The sequence below is a fragment of the Puma concolor genome, chromosome D3 (genome assembly GCF_028749965.1).
Source record: "Puma concolor isolate L17-30 chromosome D3, mPumCon1.1.hap2, whole genome shotgun sequence".
Classification (NCBI taxonomy): domain Eukaryota; kingdom Metazoa; phylum Chordata; class Mammalia; order Carnivora; family Felidae; genus Puma; species Puma concolor.
Genome location: NC_141678.1, coordinates 27,426,086 through 27,446,076, shown reverse-complemented (window position 1 = coordinate 27,446,076; position 19,991 = coordinate 27,426,086). Strand labels below are relative to the sequence as shown.

The window sequence follows — 19,991 nt, the reverse complement described above, 5'->3', positions numbered from 1 at the left end:
TGCAAGCCTGTCCTCCCATTATGACCCAGTCCCACCTCGGGCGGGAGTGGGAAAAAACGGATAGCACAAAGACCCGATGGCGGAGCCACGTGTGTGAAGGTGTCTGGGCGCCGAACACTTTTTTCCCGTTACACCATAGCGACTTTGGTTGGTTCCCGCGTGTGAAGGGGCACCCTCAGGTTGTGGTCCACACCTGGCAGGACAGCGACGGTCACTCCTCAAAACGCTGCCTGTTTATTTTCCAGCAAATGGATAGGCGTCAATGCTCCGACTCCCAGTAGGACCCGGAAGATTGCCGCAGGTGCCACAAGCCTCCTGGAGTTCTGCCTGGCTCACAGAGGCCAAACACCACACTTGGAGATTTCGCCTGAATGCCGGTGGAAAAGTATATAAAAGTGGCCACCAGATGGCGCCATAGAACAGTTATTAGCCTTCGAGGGGACGACACAGTCTAGGTGCTGGAGAGGGTGCACCTTGGCAGTCTAATAGGGTAATTTCCTCCCAGCCCACCTCGCAAGGCATCTGTCTAACTGGGGGTGGGCAGTAGGCGTCCAGGGCGTCCCCGGGGCCTCCTCCTGAGAGCTGCTGGCCGGCAAGGCACGACACTGCTGCGCACGGGGTTCTTGGAACATTTCCCTGAGAGGCTGGCGGCCAGGGTGCGCTGCGTGGGCTTCCCCAGAGCAGCCCAGGCGGTTCTGGTCTCCAGGGAGACTTGGTCAGTTCTGAGGGGGCTCAGCGGGACAAGGACTGGGAAACTGAAACCGTGAAAGTACCCCAAGAGAACATGGATGATTCATTGTTATTTACAATTTTGGAGTGGGGAAGTTCTTTCTAAAGCATAACACAAAGCCTAGAAGCCATTAGGCAAATGATCAATAAGCTTGACCTCACAACGTTTAAACAAAATGGATCTTTGCACAAAGCCCAAACAAAGTCAAGTGGCAACAAACAGGTTTGGGGAACATTTGTGCAAACACATGTAGAATATGATACTGATTTCAGCATTACTTAATATAGCAGGAAATTGGGGGGAAATAATTGCTGTTAAGAAGGACCAGCTTAAATAAATTCTAGTACATCAATGCCATGATGTACTAGATGTATTTTATTTTATTTTGATTTTTGCTTTTTAATTGAGATAGATCCAGGGGCCCCTTGTTGGCTCAGTTGGTTAAGCATTTGACTCTTGATCTTAGCTCAGGTCATGAGCTCAGGTTGGTGGGGAGCCCTGTGCACTATCAGTGCAGAGCCTGCTTGGGATGCTCTCTCTCTCCCTCTCTGCCCTGCCCTGATTCTCACTCTCTCAAAATAAATAAATAAACTTAAAATAAATGAGGTAGATCTACAGGTACTGACATGGAAAGAGGTTGATGATGACCTGATAATGAAAATAGCAAGTTTCAGAGCTCTTGGAAAAAAAAATGCACCTTAAATAAATACCCCCATGGAAAGGCAATGGAATTAGAATAGCTAAAGCAATTTTGAAACATAAGGATAAAATCTCCCCTATTTTAACAGTTATTACATAGCTAGTAAATTATGTGTGGTACTGGCAGAGGGATAGGCATGTTGATCAATGGCAATGAATAGAAACCCAAACAAATATGCTGAACTGAGTTTTGGCAAACATGCCTAAGTAATTAATGGGATGAAAGATGGCGTCTCCATCAAATGGAAGTAGGGCAAGTGGACATCAGGGCAAAATTAAACTATGCTAAAAGCCTAAAACTCACACCCCATACAATCATTAACTCTAAATGGATCACACACTTATTTGTAGAATGTAAAACATTAGGAAAAAAAAGTCTATGAGAAAAGTCGGGGGTCTAGGGTTGGCAAAGAGATTTTAGACTTGACACCAAAAGTGTGATCCATAAAAAGAAAGGGATGAACTGAAATTTATTAAAATTAACAACCTAGGCTCTGTGAAAGACCATTTTAAGAAGATGAAACAACAAAATACATCCTGAAAGGAAGTATTTACAAACCACACACTCAACCAAGGCCAGGTGTCTGAAGCTACAAAAACTCTCTAAATGCAGTGGTGAAAAACAAATGGTCTGATTACAAAATCTGCAAAAGACATGAAGAGGCATGTCATTGAATTTTAAATCCACCAATTCCATGTACACAGGAACTTGACCTCTCAGATAACCTATCACTAAAGGCCTGTAGTCGAATTAAATAATCATCTTGCGATTAAAAATTTCTTGAACAACAATTGTTGGTGAGGATGTGGAGAAAAAGTAACCCTCTTGCAATGTTGGTGGGAATGCAAACTGGTGCAGCCACCGTGGAGAACAGTATGGAGGATCATCAGAAAGGTGAGAATAGAAATACACTACAATCCAGTAATCGTACCACTGGATATTTACCCAAAGAACACAAAAACACTAATTCGAAGGCATACACGGACCCTTGTGTTTATAGCAGCATTATTTACAGTAGCCAAATTATGGCCCAAGTGTCCATCGATACAAGAATGGATGAAGATGTGGTATATGTATACAATGGAATATTATTCAGTCATAGAAAACTGTGGGCTTAGAAGCTTAAAAATTCCCTGGGCTTGCACTAATGGGTTAACAAGGCATAAAGAATTATAAAACCATAGGATTTGAGTGGAAGTTCTTTGTCACTGCATTTCTTGTGTGATTGTTAGGGAAAACTTCTATTCCTGCTCCTGAGATAATAATGGCCATATTAAGAGGAAAACAAATGAACAAAGGAAGGTAGATCCTATTTCCCCTGGAGCTGAAGCTTTGCAGCACTCTACGATCAGTAGATTTGGTGGGAGCATGGGTTTTGTGCTAGTCTATGGCTGCAGCTTGCTGTGCTGATTCTCAGGTGGACTTGTCCTAGTGATGATGCATTTGCAGGGCACAGGGGTGTGAGACTTGGTGTAAATGGCTCCAGCCTCCACTCCATGGTGCTGTTTTGCTCACTGAAGTCTGCCAGTGCTGATGGGAGGGAGGGGAAAGGAGACATTAGCCATTCATATAGAAATCCTCTCTGGCAAATTCACTTCCCATTGAGATAAAATTCACACACAAGTCACACTTCATGGTGTGCAATTCTGCTTTTCAGTGTATTCACAAAATAGTGCCAAGTTACCACAATAAATTCTAGATGCTTTACATCATATACCCAATGAAATTCCATACTCATTAGCAGACAATCTTCATTTCCCCTAATCCCTAAGTCCCCAGCTAATTTATCTTCTATTTCTATTGATGTGTTTATTATGAACATTTAATATGAATGGAATAATTCCATGTATGACCTTTGTTGTCTGGCTTCTTCACTTGGTATGATGTTTTCAAAGTCAGCCCATGCTGTAGCATAGACCAGCACTTCATTTCTTCTATTATTGCTGAACAATCTTTCATTGTATAGATACAAGACAGTTTATTCATTCCTCAGTTGATGGATGTTTGTTGTTACTACTTGGGGGTTATTATGAATAATGCTGCTGTGAACATTTATATATAAGTTTTTGTGTGGATATGTCTTTCGTTTGTTTTGGCTGTAAACTTAGGAGTGGAATTGCTGGGTAATAAGGTAAGTCCCTGTGTCACTATTTGAATAGCTGCAAGACTTTTCCAGAGTGACTACCACTTTCCATTCTTGCCAGCCATGTGTGAGGCTTCAAATTTCTCTGTCATTTCACTGGCAATCACCTATCTGTCTTTATGGCTATAGCTATCTTGTGTCTATGAAAGGATATACTGTGGTTTTGATTTGTAGTTTTTTTTTTAATTTTTAAAAAATGTTTCATTTATTTTTGAGACAGAGAGAGACAGAGCATGAGCAGGGGAGGGGCAGAGAGAGAGGGAGACACAGAATCTGAAACAGGCTCCAGGCTCTGAGCTGTCAGCACAGAGCCCGATGCGAGGCTTGAACTCACAAACCACGAGATCATGACCTGAGCTGAAGTCAGACGCTTAACCGACTGAGCCACCAAGGCGCCCCTTGATTTGTAGTTTTTTGATGGCTAGTGATGTTGGACACCTTTTCATGTGCTTAATGGTCATCTGAAAAGCTTCTTTAGAGAATATTCTTTTGAAATCATTTGTCCATTTTTAATTTTTTTTCAACGTTTATTTATTTTTGGGGGGACAGAGAGAGACAGAGCATGAACGGGGGAGGGGCAGAGAGAGAGGGAGACACAGAATCGGAAACAGGCTCCAGGCTCCGAGCCATCAGCCCAGAGCCTGACGCGGGGCTCGAACTCACGGACCACGAGATCGTGACCTGGCTGAAGTCGGATGCTTAATTGACTGCGCCACCCAGGCGCCCCTCATTTGTCCATTTTAAAATTGAGTTCTTTGTCTTTTTATAACTGAGTTGTAATATATGCTAACTATGTTTCTCATTAGATATATGAATTGCACAATTTTCTTTATAATGTGGGTTGTCTTTTTACTTTTTTTTTTTTTTTACTTTTTTTATTTTACTTTTGAGAGAGAGACAGAGTGTGAGCTGGGGAGAGGCAGAGAGAGTGGGAGACACAGAATCCGAAGTAGGCTCCAGGTTCTGGGCTGTCAGCCCAGAGCCCGATGCAGGGCTTGAACTCAGGAACCATGAGATCATGGCCTGAGCCGAAGTCGGACACTTAACCAACTGAGCCACCCAGGTGCCCTGTCTTTTTATTTTCTTAACGGTGTCCTTTGAGTCACTAAAATTTTACATTTTAGTGAGGTCTAATTTATACATGTTGGAGTCTTACTAGTTGGAAGTTATTTAAACATTATAACACATAAACCACAATTTCTTTATCCATTCATCACTTGATGGACATTTAGGCTCTTTCCATAATTTAGCTATTGTTGAGAGTGCTGCTATAAAAATTGGGGTACAAGTGCCCCTATGCATCAGCACTCCTGTATCCCTTGGGTAAATTCCTAGCAGTGTTATTCCTGGGTCATAGGGTAGATCTATCTTTAATTTTTTGAGGAAACTCCACACTGTTTTCCAGAGTGGCTGCACCAGTTTGCATTCCCACCAACAGTGCAAGAGGATTCCCATTTCCCCACATCCTCTCCAGCACCTATAGTCTCTGGATGTGTTCACTTTAGCCATTCTGACTGTCGTGAGGTGGTATCTCAGTGTGGTTTTGATTTGTATTTCCCTGATGAGGAGTGACGTTGAGCATCTTTTCATGTGTCTGTTGGCCATCTGGATGTCTTCTTTGGAAAAGTGTCTATTCATGTCTTCTGCCCATTTGTTCACTGGATAATTTGTTTTTCAGGTGTGGAGTTTGGTGAGTTCTTTATAGATTTTGGAAACTAGCCCTTTGTCTGATATGTCATTTGCAAATATCTTTTCCTTTACGTCGGTTGCCTTTTAGTTTTGTTGATTGTTTCCTTTGCAGTGTAGAAGATTTCATCTTGATGAGGTCCCAATAGTTCATTTTTGCTTTTAATTCCCTTGCCTTTGTAGATGTGTCAAGTAAGAAATTGCTGTGGCTGAGTTCAGAGTGGTTTTTTCCTGCTTTCTCCTCTACGGTTTTGATGGTTTCCTGTCTCACATTCAGGTCCTTTATCCATTTTGAGTTTATTTTTGTGAATGGTGTAAGACAGTTCTCTAGTTTCAACCTTCTGCATGTTGCTGTCCAGTTCTCCCAGCACCATTTGTTAAAGAGACTGTCTTTTTTCCATTGGATATTCTTTCCTGCTTTGTCACAGATGAGTTGGCCATACATTTGTGGGTCCAATTCTGGAGTCTATTCTTTTATTATTATTATTATTATTATTAATGTGGAAGCACAGAGAGAAGTGCTATCCAATTATGAAATTTATTGTCAAATTGGTTTCCATACAACACCCAGTGCTCATCCCAAAAGATGCCCTCCTCAATACCCATCACCCACCCTCCCCTCCCTACCACCCCCCATCAACCCTCAGTTTGTTCTCAGTTTTTAACAGTCTCTTATGCTTTGGCTGTCTCCCACTCTAACCTCTTTTTTTTTTTTTCCATCCCCTCCCCCATGGGTTTCTGTTAAGTTTCTCAGGATCCACATAAGAGTGAAAACATATGGTATCTGTCTTTCTCTGTATGGCTTATTTCACTTAGCATCACACTCTCCAGTTCCATCCACGTTGCCACAAAGGGCCATATTTCGTTCTTTCTCATTGCCATGTAGTACTCCATTGTGTATATAAACCACAATTTCTTTATCCATTCATCACTTGATGGACATTTAGGCTCTTTCCACAATTTGGCTATTGTTGAGAGTGCTGCTATAAACATTGGGGTACAAGTGCCCCTATGCATCAGTACTCCTGTATCCCTTGGGTAAATTCCTAGCAGTGCTATTGCTGGGTCATAGGGTAGGTCTATTTTTAATTTTCTCCACACTGTTTTCCAGAGTGGCTGCACCAGTTTGCATTCCCACCAACAGTGCAAGAGAGTTCCCATTTCTCCACATCCTCGCCAGCATCTATAGTCTCCCAATTTGTTCATTTTGGCTACTCTGACTGGTGTGAGGTGATACCTGAGTGTGGTTTTGATTGGTATTTCCCTGATGAGGAGCGACGTTGAGCATCTTTTCATGTGCCTGTTGGCCATCCGGATGTCTTCTTTAGAGAAGTGTCTATTCATGTTTTCTGCCCATTTCTTCACTAGGTTATTTGTTTTTCGGGTGTGGAGTTTGGTGAGCTCTTTATAGATTTTGGATACTAGCCCTTTGTCCGATATGTCATTTGCAAATATCTTTTCCCATTCCGTTGGTTGCCTTTTAGTTTTGTTGGTTGTTTCCTTTGCTGTGCAGAAGCTTTTTATCTTCATAAGGTCCCAGTAATTCATTTTTGCTTTTAATTCCCTTGCCTTTGGGGATGTGTCGAGTAAGAGATTGCTACGGCTGAGGTCAGAGAGGTCTTTTCCTGCTTTCTCCTCTAGGGTTTTGATGGTTTCCTGTCTCGCATTCAGGTCCTTTATCCATTTTGAGTTTATTTTTGTGAATGGTGTGAGAAAGTGGTCTAGTTTCAACCTTCTGCATGTTGCTGTCCAGTTCTCCCAGCACCATTTGTTAAAGACACTGTCTTTTTTCCATTGGATGTTCTTTCCTGCTTTGTCAAAGATGAGTTGGCCATACGTTTGTGGGTCTAGTTCTGGGGTTTCTATTCTATTCCATTGGTCTATGTGTCTGTTTTTGTGCCAATACCATGCTGTCTTGATGATGACAGCTTTGTAGTAGAGGCTAAAGTCTGGGATTGTGATGCCCCCTGCTTTGGTCTTCTTCTTCAAAATTACTTTGGCTCTTCGGGGCCTTTTGTATTTCCATATGAATTTTAGAATTGCTTGTTCTAGCTTTGAGAAGAATGCTGGTGCAATTTTGACTGGGATTGCATTAAATGTGTAGATAGCTTTGGGTAGTATTGACATTTTGACAATATTTATTCTTCCAATCCATGAGCAGGGAATGTCTTTCCATTTCTTTATATCTTCTTCAATTACCTTCATAAGCTTTCTATAGTTTTCAGCATACAGATCTTTTACATCTTTGGTTAGATTTATCCCTAGGTATTTTATGCTTCTTGGTGCAATTGTGAATGGGATCAGTTTCTTTATTTGTCTTTCTGTTGCTTCATTGTTAGTGTATAAGAATGCAACTGATTTCTGTACATTGATTTTGTATCCTGCAACTTTGCTGAATTCATGTATCAGTTCTAGCAGACTTTTGGTGGAGTCTATCGGATTTTCCATGTATAATATCATGTCATCTGCAAAAAGCGAAAGCTTGACTTCATCTTTGCCAATTTTGATGCCTTTGATTTCCTTTTGTTGTCTGATTGCTGATGCTAGCACTTCCAACACTATGTTAAACAACAGCGGTGAGAGTGGGCATCCCTGTCGTGTTCCTGATCTCAGGGAAAAAGCTCTCAGTTTTTCCCCATTGAGGATGATGTTAGCTGTGGGCTTTTCATAAATGGCTTTTATGATGTTTAAGTATGTTCTGGAGTCTATTCTATTCCATTCGTCTATGTGTCTGTTTTCATGCCAATACCATGCTGTCTTGATGATTACAGCTTTGTAGTAGAGGCTAAAGTCTGGTATTGTGATGCCTCCCACTTTGGTTTTCTTCTTCAATGTTACTTTGGCTATTCGGGGTCTTTTGTGGTTCCATACAAATTTTAGGATTGCTTGTTCTAGCTTGGAGAAGAATGCTGGTGCAATTTTGATTGGAATTGCATTGAATATGTAGATTGCTTTGGGTAGTATTGACATTTTAACAATTTTATTCTTCCAGTCCATGAGCATGGAATGTTTTTCCATTTCTTTGTATCGTCTTCAATTTCCTTCATAAGCTTTCTATAGTTTTCAGCATACAGATCTTTGACATCTTTGGTTACGTTTATTCCTACATATTTTATGATTCTTGGTGCAATTATGAATGAGATCAGTTTCTTTCTTTTTTTTTTTCTGTTGCTTCATTATTAGTGTATAAGAATGCAACTGATTTCTGTACATTAATTTTGTATCCTGCGACTTTGCTGAATTCATGTATCAGTTCTAGCAGACTTTTGGTGGAGTCTATTGGGTTTTCCATGTATAGTATCATGTCATCTGCAAGAAGTGAAAGCTTGACTTCATCTTTCCCAATTTTGATGTCTTTGATTTCCTTTTGTTGTCTGATTGCTGATGCTAGCACTTCCAACACTATGTTAAACAACAGCAGTGAGAGTGGACATCCCTGTGGTGTTCCTGATCTCAGGGGGAAAGCTCTCAGTTTTTCCCCATTGAGGATGATATTAGCTGTGGGCTTTTCATAAATGGCTTTTATGATGTTTAAGTACGTTCCTTCTGTCCTGACTTTCTCGAGGGTTTTTATTAAGAAAAGATGCTGAATTGTGTCAAATACTTTTTCTGCATCAATTGACAGGATCATATGGTTCGTATCTTTTCTTTTATTAATGTGATGTATCCCATTGATTGATTTGTGAATGTTGAACCAGCCCTGCATCCCAGGAATGAATCCCACTTGATCATGGTGAATAATTCTTTTTATATGCTGTTGAATTCGATTTGCTAGTATCTTGTTGAGAATTTTTGCATCCATATTCATCAGGGATATTGGCCTGTAGTTCTCTTTCCTGCATCTCTGTCTGGTTTGGGAATCAAAGTGATGCTGGCTTCATAGAATGAGTCTGGAAGCTTTCCTTCCCTTTCTATATTTTGGGACAGCTTGAGAAGGATAGGTATTTTCTCTGCTTTAAATGTCTGGTAGAATTCCCCAGGGAAGCCATCTGGTCCTGGACTCTTATTTGTTGGGAGATTTTTGATAACTGATTCAATTTCTTCGCTGGTTATGGGTCTGTTCAAGTTTTCTATTTCTTCCTGTTTGAGTTTTGGAAGTGTGTGGGTGCTTAGGAGTTTGTCCATTTCTTCCAGGTTGTCCCGTTTGTGGGCATATAATTTTTCATAGTATTCCCTGATGATTGCTTGTATTTCTGAGGGAATGGTTGTAATACTGCCATTTTCATACATGATTTTATCTATTTGGGTCATCTCCCTTTTCTTTTTGAGAAGCCTGGCTAGAGGTTTGTCAATTTTGTTCATTTTTTCAAAAAACCAAGTCTTGGTTTCATTGATCTGCTCTACAGTTTTTTTTAGATTCTATATTGTTTATTTCTGCTCTGATCTTTATTATTTCTCTTCTTCTGCTGGGTTTAGGCTGCCTTTGCTGTTCTGCTTCTATTTCCTTTAGGTGTGCTGTTAGATTTTGTATTTGGGATTTTTCTTGTTTCTTGAGATAGGCCTGGATTGCAATGTATTTTCCTCTCAGGACTGCCTTCACTGCATCCCAAAGCGTTTGGATTGTTGTATTTTCATTTTCATTTGTTTCCGTATATTTTTAAATTTCTTCTCTAATTGCCTGGTTGACCCAGTCATTCTTTACTAGGGTGTTCTTTAACCTCAATGCTTTTGGAGGTTTTCCAGACTTTTTCCTGTGGTGGATTTTAAGCTTCATAGCATTGTGGTCTGAAAGTGTGCATGGTATGATCTCAATTCTTGTATACTTATGAAGGGCTGTTTTGTGACCCAGTATGTGATCTATCTTGGGGAATGTTCCATGTGCACTCGAGAATAAAGTATATTCTGTTGCTTTGGGATGCAGAGTTCTAAATATATCTGTCAAGTCCATCTGATCCAATGTATCATTCAGAGCCCTTGTTTCTTTATTGATCCTGTGTCTAGATGATCTATCCATTACTGTCAGTGGAGTATTAAAGTCCCCTGCAATTACCACATTCTTATCAATAAAGTTACTTATGTTTGTGGTTAATTGTTGTTTATATTTGGGGGCTCCCGTATTCGGCGCATAGACACTTATAATTGTTAGCTCTTCCTGATGGATAGACCCTGTAATTATTATATAATGCCCTTCTTCATCTCTTGTTACAACCTTTAATTTGAAGTTTAGTTTGTCTGATATAAGTATGGCTACTCCAGCTTTCTTTTGACTTCCAGTAGCATGATAGATAGTTCTCCATCCCCTCACTTTCAATCTGAAGGTGTCCTCAGGTCTAAAATGAGTCTCTTGTAGACAGAAAATATATGGGTCTCATTTTTTTATCCATTCTGATACCCTATGTCTTTTGGTTGGAGCATCTAGTCCATTTACATTCAGTGTTATTATTGAAAGAGATGGGTTTAGAGTCATTGTGATGTCTGTAGGTTTCATGCTTGTAGTGATGTGTCTGGTACTTTGTGGTCCTTGCAACATTTCACTCACAGAATCCCCCTTAGGATCTCTTGTAGAGCTGGTTTAGCGCTGATGAATTCCTTCAGTTTTTGTTTGTTTGGGAAGACCTTTATCTCTCCTTCTATTCTGAATGACAGACTTGCTGGGTAAAGGATTCTTGGCTGCATATTTTTTCTGTTCATCACATTGAAGATTTCCTGCCACTACTTTCTGGCCTGCCAAGTTTCAGTAGATAGGTCTACTTATGTATTCAGTAGATAGGTCTATTCTTATGTGTCTACCTTTGTAAGTTAGAGCCTGTTTATCCCTAGCTGCTTTCAGAAATTTCTCTTTATCCTTGTATTTTGCCAGTTTCACTATGATATGTCGTGCAGAAGAGCGATTCAAGTTATGTCTGAAGGGAGTTCTCTGTGCTTCTTGGATTTCAATGCCTTTTTCCTTCTCCAGATCAGGGAAGTTCTCAGCTATGATTTGTTCGAGTACACCTTCAGCCCCTTTCTCTCTTTTCTTCTTCTTCTGGAATTCCTATGATACGGATATTGTTCCATTTGATTGCATCCCTTAGTTCTCTAATTCTCCCCTCGTTCTCCTGGATTTTTTTCTCTCTCTTTTTCTCAGCTTCCTCTTTTTCCATAGTTTTATCTTCTAATTCACTATTCTCTCCTCTGCCTCTTCTGTCCATGCAATGGCTGCCTCCATTTTATTTTGCACCTCATTCATAGCATTTTTATTTCATCATTACTATTTCTTAGTCCTTTGATCTCTGTAGCAATAGATTCTCTGCTGTCCTCTATGCTTTTTTCAAGCCCAGCAATTAATTTTATGACTATTATTTGAAATTCTTGTTCCATTATATTGCTTAAATCATTTTTGATCCATTTGTTAGCTGTCGCTACTTCCTGGAGTCTCTTTTGAGGAGAATTCTTCCGTTTCATCATTTTGGGTAGTCCCTGAGATAGCTCCAAACTGCAAGGCACTTCCCCTGTGCTGTCCGGAGTAACTTGTGTTGGTGGGTGGGGCCCCAGTTAGACCTGATGTCTTCCCCCAGCCCACCACTGGGGCCACAGTCAGACTGTTGTGTACCTTAGTTTCCCCTCTCCCAGGGGCAGGACTCACTGTGGAGTAGTGTGGGCTACTTGTCTGGGCTACTTGCATACTGCCAGGCTTGTGGTGCTGCTTCGATGGGATCTGGCCAAGGGCATATTAGCTGGGGTGGATCCGCAAGGTGCACAGGGGTAGGAGGGGCAGGCTTAGGTCACTTTGCCCTCGGTCTTCCCCTGCTGGAGGGGCCCTGCAACACCTGGAGGGAGGCAGGCCTGTCAGAAGGATGGATCCTCAGAAGCACAGCCTTGGGCATTTGCGCAGTGCAAGCAAGTTCGGTGACGGGAACTGGCTCCCTTTGGAATTTTGGCTGGGGGGATGGGAGAGGGAAATAGCACTTGCCAGTGCCTTTGTTTCCCCGCTGAGCTGAGCTCTGTCTTCCGGGGCTCAACAACTCTTCCTCCTGGCGTCCTCTTGCCCTCCCCACTCTACAAGAGCAGAGCTGTTCACCTTTAACATTCCAGATGTTCAGTCCTGCTGGCTGTCAGAACTCATGGAGTCCGGCCCCTCCAACTTTGCAAGCCAGACCCTGGGGGCTGTGCCTTGCCAGGCGAGCTGCCCCTCCCCCACCCCGGCTCCCCCCCCCCAATCTGTGTAGCACGCACCACCTCTCCGCCCTTCCTACCCTCTTCCGTGGGCCTCTTGTCTATGAAGAGACCATTCTGCTAGTCTTCTGGTGGTTTTCTGGGTTATTTAGGCAGATGTGGGTGGAATCTAAGTGATCAGCAGGATGAGGTGTGCCCAGCATCCTCCTACACCGCCATCTTCCCAGGTCTCTCATTTGGTGGAGTCTTTTGGGTTTTCACATAGAGTATCATGTTGTCTGCGAAGAGTGAAAGTTTGACTTCTTCCTTGCCAATGTGTAAGCCTTTTATTTCTTTCTGTTATCTCACTGCTGTCATTGAACAACAGTGGTGTAATCATTTTTTTTGTTGTTTGGTATTTAAGATGATCTTTCCCAGAAGACCAGTTCAGGGTACCTTTGCCATTGCCAAGCATCAAAGTCTTTGGTTATGTTTGATTAGAATCTCTTGGGAATAGAGCATGAGAGATTTTGGTTTGGGTTGTTGGCATTGACCTAATATTGAGGCCATTTCATGAGACACACTCTGTCACACACACTCGAACTGGACACAAAGTGCTTCCTTGTGAGTCAGGTGCTGGGGAGCTGGGACCCTCTCCCTTTGCACCTTCAGGTCACAGAGCAACACCTGCATGGGACACCCTCAGGTTTACCCCTGGGTGAAAGGGCACTTCTGGGGTGGGCATCACAGAGAATGTTCACTCTCAGCTTCCTGCAAGTTGTCCCGGGACCTTTGGCAGAATTGAGGTGGGAGGCAACCCCTGGATCACATTTCTCTCCTCCTCTCCTCACCCAAATCCCAGTCCCAGGACCAGAATGAATCCTGCACTTGCCTCCATGTGACAGAGGCCTGTGTGCAGGTGCCCTGAGACCCTCCCTGGTTGGGGGAATTCTAGAAGCCTGTGTGAAGGCTGCTGGGCTGGATGCACACACTGGCTCTTGCAGCCCCACTGAGATGTCTCCTGGGACTGACCAGGCCCAGGACAGGTGCTCCCTGAAGTGGGGCCAGGGTCTCTGCCCTTGCCAGTACCTGCTGCTCCAGCCACACAGTGATGGACTTGCTCCCAACACCACGGTCATGGTCCACCCTGTGACCTTCCTTCAGGCCTGCCTGGGGCTTCACCCCAGTCCTTTCAGTTTTGGGCTAAATGCAGGCAGGCACCAATGTTTATGTGGCCACACCTGCTTTAGAAATTCCATCATCCCATTTTCAGACTATAGGAAATTTAGACTGTAGGAAATTGGACAAGTTACTTTACCTCTACTCTCATGTTTATCCCCACAATGGGCTTGAAAACTTAGGAGCTGTTATGAAGAATAAGTGTGTCTCAAGTACCTAAGATCCCTCAGGCACAGGACAGTCACTTGATATGCTGAGTTAGTGGTCACTCTGGCAGGGCCCAGAGCAACCCCGGGCCCATGGCAGGTGCTCTTGTGTTGGCTGGATTGGTTAATTGATCAACTGATTGATTGATTAGGGAAGGTGACAGTAAACCCATGATTGTTTCTCCACTGTTCCCTTATTACAGGACAATCTGGCTGTAGGAGGTGACAAGGAGAAGGGAAATGAGAAATAAATGAGTAGGAGAAAGAAGAAGAAGGAAGACAGGGAGGAAGTGGAAGGAGGTGGGAGGCAAGGAATGCCATGCATAAAAGTCATGGGGACAGTGACTGCTTCCTGGAGGAACAGGGTGATAGGCATTGCTCCCTGGTCCCAGGTATGGAGTCTGAGAGCTGAGAAGGGCCCAAAGATCCTAGAAAACTTCCCCATCACAGAGAAGAAGGGATCATGGCCCCAGGAGGGGCAGGGGGAGGGGGGAGGGGACTGCAGTGCTGAGGACAGAATTGAGGTCTGGGGTCAGCAACCTAATCCCAGGAGCACCAGCTCAAGTTCTCACCTCACCCTGACTGTCCCCTTTCCTTACCCAAGGACAACCCATCCCCATTTCTGTCCTTGTACACAAGGAAGACGTCTCTGGTGATTTGGAAGATTCTGATACATAGATCAACAATAGGTAGGTACTTTTTTTTTTTTCTATTTCATCTGTTTTACCCTCACTCTTTCTTCTTGTTCAGCTCCTTTATGTAGCTTTGACTAATTTCCTTTTTCCCACATTTTGTGACTCTCATCCTGAAGGACCGGTCCCATCTAGGCACTTGATGTCCTTGGATCTTCAAATCTATATCCTCTGCCTTCAGCCGTGCTCAACAACTTCCCTAGCATTTCCCTGGTTTCTGACCCCCTCCCCCACATCCACACCAAAGGTTGAATACACCACTGGGCCATAGCCAGACCATATGTAAAAATAGGTTTCTGACCCACAACTAATTCAGGAACCGACCCATTATCTTGTTTTCTGCTGAGGAAGCAGGTCTACTATATATAAGTCAGACTTGTAGGAAATCTGGCTGCTGTATCTAGCAACTTGCTCGGGACTGTACACCACAACCTTGTAACAATTGGCTCCAAATGGCCATATTTATAACAGAGACATTCCTGAATTTTGGTCCCCATTTCCAACAGAGGGCCAACGAACTAGAGAAAAGACAAATATGTACCCCTAAGATTCACATAGGATACCTCGCTTCTTGACAGCTCACTATAGGCTCCCCATGCTAATAGCCTCCCATTAGCACATAGCTAAAGCCTTCACTTTGCCCCACTCAAATGAATTCCCAGTCTCCTCCATGATGTTGAATCTCTGCCAAAACACAAGTAATGGTGGCTGACTCCCTTGTTCTAGCAAGCTCTGACAAATATTCTTTGCTTGTGCTCATTTGGTTGGCCTTTGTTTATTGGGCAGTTCATCACAGAGGCCCCACTGAGACCCAGTCTGAGCTGCCTGTTGCTGCAAGACCCCAACCTTCAAGCAAGTGTGGTGCCCACAGAAGCCCCTTGTGCCTTGCTGCTTGCAGCTTGTCGAGTCCCTGATGCCATGGTGAGTGAACACTGCATCTGAAATTTGCTCTGTTGGAGTGAGTTTCTAGGCTATTGACACTCATTCTGGTGCCTGGGTCTTATTCTTGGTTCCCATTTGTTTGGTCTCCTTGGTGGAATCTGGCCCCTTGTTGTCCCCTCATGCTGTCTTTTGTGTTACTATTTTGTGCTGTGCTGTGTAAAAGTGTTGTGTGTTATAAGAAGAATCTGAGCATAGAGCCACAAACAGGCCCTTGTGAGTCTAGACCCTTTGAGCCAGCCTCACAGAACCGTGACTTTGATGATCTCACCAGACTGGTATCAACCCGGATGAACTGTGCTGAAAGTCACCAATCAAGCCAGCTGAGGTTCTCTCACCACCTTGATTGTTGTGTCCTGAAAGTATTCCGTCTGGTTTCCCACAGGCTGGGGAGTACAGATTGTTGGGTCTGTGTTCAGGCAGTTGGCCAACTGTCACTTTGGGGGCCCAAGGCATGAGGTCCACAAATGTTCTATTTCTAACAAATGTCACCAGCTCTTTTGGGATCCTCTAAACCTAAACCCTCTCCCCTGCCAGAAAAAAAAAATTACTGCTTTTCACATATACTTCATTACAATCTTTTAAAAAAATGATTATATAGTTTTGAAAGAGATGGTCAGTGGGGGAGGGGCAGGGAGGAATGGGGCAGAGAGAGAATCCCAAGTAAGCTCTGTGCTGTCATCACAGAGCCTGATGTGGTGCTCGAACTCACTTACTGTGAGATCATGATCTGAGCCCAAATCCAGAGTTGGACGCTTAACCGACTGAGCCACCCAGGCACTCCTCATTATAATCTTAATTCTTGTTCCCCACGACTTCACCGATGATGATTTGGATCTCCATGGCCAACTCTGGACTAGCTGATTTGAACAAAATCATTCATTTGAGAAGCATCTTAGAAAAAGGAAGGACCCTAATTGGCAATACCTTTTGGTTGCTATGTTGAGACCTCCAAAGGAAATTCTGAATCAAAAATGGTCTCACTGAAAGATTGTTTGGACAAAACTAATGAACAATTTGACACACCTAAACAAGAATAAAGTAGAAAAACCTCTTTAATAAATCCTCCCCTCCTCATGCCCCAGTTGTGTCTCTGTATCTGCTTCTCCTCTTATGCATCTGGTCTCTCTCCTGCACCTGCTCCCTGTCCCTCCCCTTCTATAGATCCCTCACTTTGCCCTCCAAATTCACCTAAAACACCAAAGTGCCCCTGGCCTCTAAAGATCTGTCCCTCCCATAGCAAGGTGTGAAGGCAACAGCACACCGTGTAAATCTTAAAACTGAACTTCTGTAAGAGCTTATACTTCAAAATGTTTCTAACCCAAAGAGGACCAGCAAATATTCATAGAAGCATTTAGAATTCTTTTAGGTGCATATATGACCCAGGATTAACGGACATATATCAAGCAGTACACATATTGGTTGGGCTCTCAGATGATAAATCTTGAACGGAAAAAGCTGATTGGACAGACCTAGAAAGACACCTACAAGACCCTCTTTTCTACCATAAACTAAAGGGTCAAAAAAGGGGTGGTGATGGTTATGAAAAAGCCAAATACCAAATACCAATTCAGGTATTTTTAGGAAATATTTTTCATTCTCATTCATGAGTTTAAAAAGGTGCTGTTGTAACAGTAACCCTTTCATCTCATTCTGTCAATGGAGTTACACCTGAAATTGGAGACCTAACTTCATAACATAAATTAAAAGGGAAAAGAACCCCTTTAGCTGAACGACAGTGACCTGGGAGAACATTTGGAAAGGGCTTTACAGCAAAAACAAGACAAGGAGAAGTGGTGGCCATGCGGGTGACACAGTTAGGTGGCCCACTCCCTAAACCAACTACCTATGGAGAAGGACATTTGTAGATATTGTCAACAGATTCAGCACTGGGAATTAGATGGTCCCTTGTGCTGAAAGGAAACCAAGACCCAAGAAACATCCCTCCAATCAGATAAGTGAGGGTGTTCCAAGGAAAAGAAGCTTTCACAATCTTGCTACATGCTTAAGCATGCAAGACTTAAATACAAATAGACAGGATCATCTTCATCAATACCTAGCAGATAAGGGTGCTACTATTTGGATGTTAAATGCTGCCATTGCTGCTTATCCTCTTCCTTGGAGTAAACATGCTATGCGTGTGATTGGCCTCAAATAACCCAAATATTTTCCTTGTCTCCCTACCCTTAACCACAACCTGAGACCCCTTAGCTGAAAAAATTAACCTCCGCTTCTCTAGGATTCCACCCAGGCAGATTTAATAGGGAGAGACTGCACGTGGAATTGTAATATTGAAGGCACACCACAAGGACAATTTCTTGAGATCCTACACGTCTGTGTATAATCAAGTTGTATCTGCTCTGGATGTACCTTTGCCTCTTCCATGATATGTAAGGCATACCTTAGATAAGGATATTGTTGCTGTACCTGACACTCCATGTGCTAAAAATCCCATTGACATAGGCATAACAATTGGATCAGAACCTATAAAAGTTTAGGTAGAGCCTACCAAACCACTACTTGAACTTCCCCAATATCCCTTCAAGCCAGAAAAAAAAAAAAAAAAAAAAGAATCAAACTTGCAGTTTAAAGCCTTTTATCTGAAAGTCCTCCTACACCCTCTACTAGTGTTTGTAATATCCCTGTTATGCCAGTAAAGACACCAAATGAATGAGGATACTGATTTGTTCATGATCTCAGGGTCATCAACAAAATTGTTATTTCTTGCTTCCCTGGAGTACCTAACCCAAATACCATCCTGTTGTCAATTCTTCAAAGCTACTTGCTTCAGCATCATGGATCTTTGCTCTGCCTTTTTCAATGTCTCTCTAGACCAGGAGAGTCAATACTTTTTGCTCTCTCCTGGAAAGAATAGTAGCATAGTGGAGGGCCATGGCCCAGGAACTTTGATGCCCCATGTACTTTTCCCATGTGCTCCACCAACACTTAAAAAAAACCTAAGTTTCCCTTGTAATTCAGTTCTCATACAATATGTAAATGATCTCCCGCTTTGTCGAGAGAACAAAAAAAATCCTATAAAAGGGCTTCCATTTACTTGCTCTCAACCTTAGCAAGAGAGAAATAATTGAGTTTCCAAAGAAATTACATTTTTGCCAGACACAGTTCATTATTTCAGACATAACCTATTTAAAGAGGGGGAAACACTTCCATCCTTCCATTAAGATTAGCAAAAACTCTCAGAAACCTGTGAGCTCCCTTGGTGCAAATACACACAAGCAGTTATGGCTACCCAGTCACTTCCCTTGGGAACACACTGGATAACCCACTATACCTTAGTAGCTGGAAGACCCATGTATCTGCGAACTTCACCACCCAGATGAGACTGTCCTACTGCATACAGACAAGGCAAAAGATTGCAAAGAACTCTTGTACTAATACCCAAGTTTTTCACCAACAGCTTAAGGCTGCCTTCCTTCAACATCTTCCTAGAAGCTTCTTCATGATCTTCAACTGGAGATTTTTCTGTGGGAACAGACATCAGAGCAAAACTGCTCTTACATGTCATTGGAATGGGCCCCAATCAGGTACTGTTTAAATTAAATAAAGCAGTGAAACTCCTGGGATTCACCCTTGGCATCATATTTCACCATGTGTATGTGTATCTGTGTGTGTGTGTGTGTGTGTGTGTGTGTAATTAAATATGCATATATATTTGTATATTCAGAATTAGAAGGCTATTCAAACTGGGAGACCTCAAACAGGTTTCTTGGAGATCTTCTGTAAGCAGACAGCTGACCCAAGGTTTTCAGAACAGACAAATGGGGATGCCCAGATGACTCAGTTTTGTAAGCGTCTGAGTCTTATTTTCAGGTGATGATCTCACAGGTCTGTGGGTTTGAACCCTACATCAGGTTCTGTGCTGACAGTGCAGAGCCTCCTTGGAATTATCTTTGTTCCTTTCTCTCTGTCCCTCCCATGATCTCTCTCTCTTTCTCAAAATAAATAAATAAACGTAAAATATTTTTTAAAATCAGGCAAATGGTGGTGGATAGTGAGCAGCTTCCACCCAAGATGTTGGGCAAAACCTCCCATCTAATTCTTTTTCTGTTTTGCATCTGCTTAGTTAAAACAATTCTGCTCATTTTCCATAAATTCTTTGTTGACATCCACCCATCATTACCCCTTTACTCCTTTTCTCTTTCTCTTTTTTAAAAGATTTTCTTTTTTCGGGGCGCCTGGGTGGCTCAGTCGGCTAAGCGTCCGACTTAGGCTCAGGTCATGATCTTGAGGTCCGTGAGTTCGAGCCCCACATCGGGCTCTGTGCTGACAGCTCAGAGCCTGGAGCCTGTTTCAAATTCTGTGTCTCCCTCTCTCTCTGACCCTCCCCCGTTCATGCTCTGTCTCTCTCTGTGGGCCCCCAGCCCATTTAAAAAAAAAAAAAAGATTTTCTTTTTAAGTAATATCTCCACCCAACGTGGGGCTCGAACTTGCAACCCTAAGATCAAGAGTCATGTGTTCTACTGACTGAGTCAGTCAGGCGCCCCTCCTTTTTTCTTACTATAATCCTTATGCTAGTTATAAACATTGTTGGCCAGAAGAGACCCAAACAGTTGCCATCACCCTCAGTCTTCCTGAATGCTGGATATGCCATCCATCGTCAGACCCCATGGTAAATACTTCT

At 42.7% G+C, this 19,991-nt stretch overlaps 1 protein-coding gene across 4 annotated transcripts in view; it reads left to right on the top strand.

Annotated features, from left to right (window-relative positions):
• PRODH (proline dehydrogenase 1) overlaps positions 1-19,991 on the top strand; it is a 72,986-nt gene that overhangs the window by 40,552 nt on the left and 12,443 nt on the right. For all 4 annotated transcript variants that reach the window (XR_015242396.1, XR_015242395.1, XR_015242394.1 and 1 more), the window contains exons 14-16: positions 14,323-14,407; positions 15,197-15,331; positions 18,768-18,894. The gene's annotated coding sequence lies outside the window, so the exon portion shown is untranslated. The remainder of the gene's footprint in view (positions 1-14,322; positions 14,408-15,196; positions 15,332-18,767; positions 18,895-19,991) is intronic.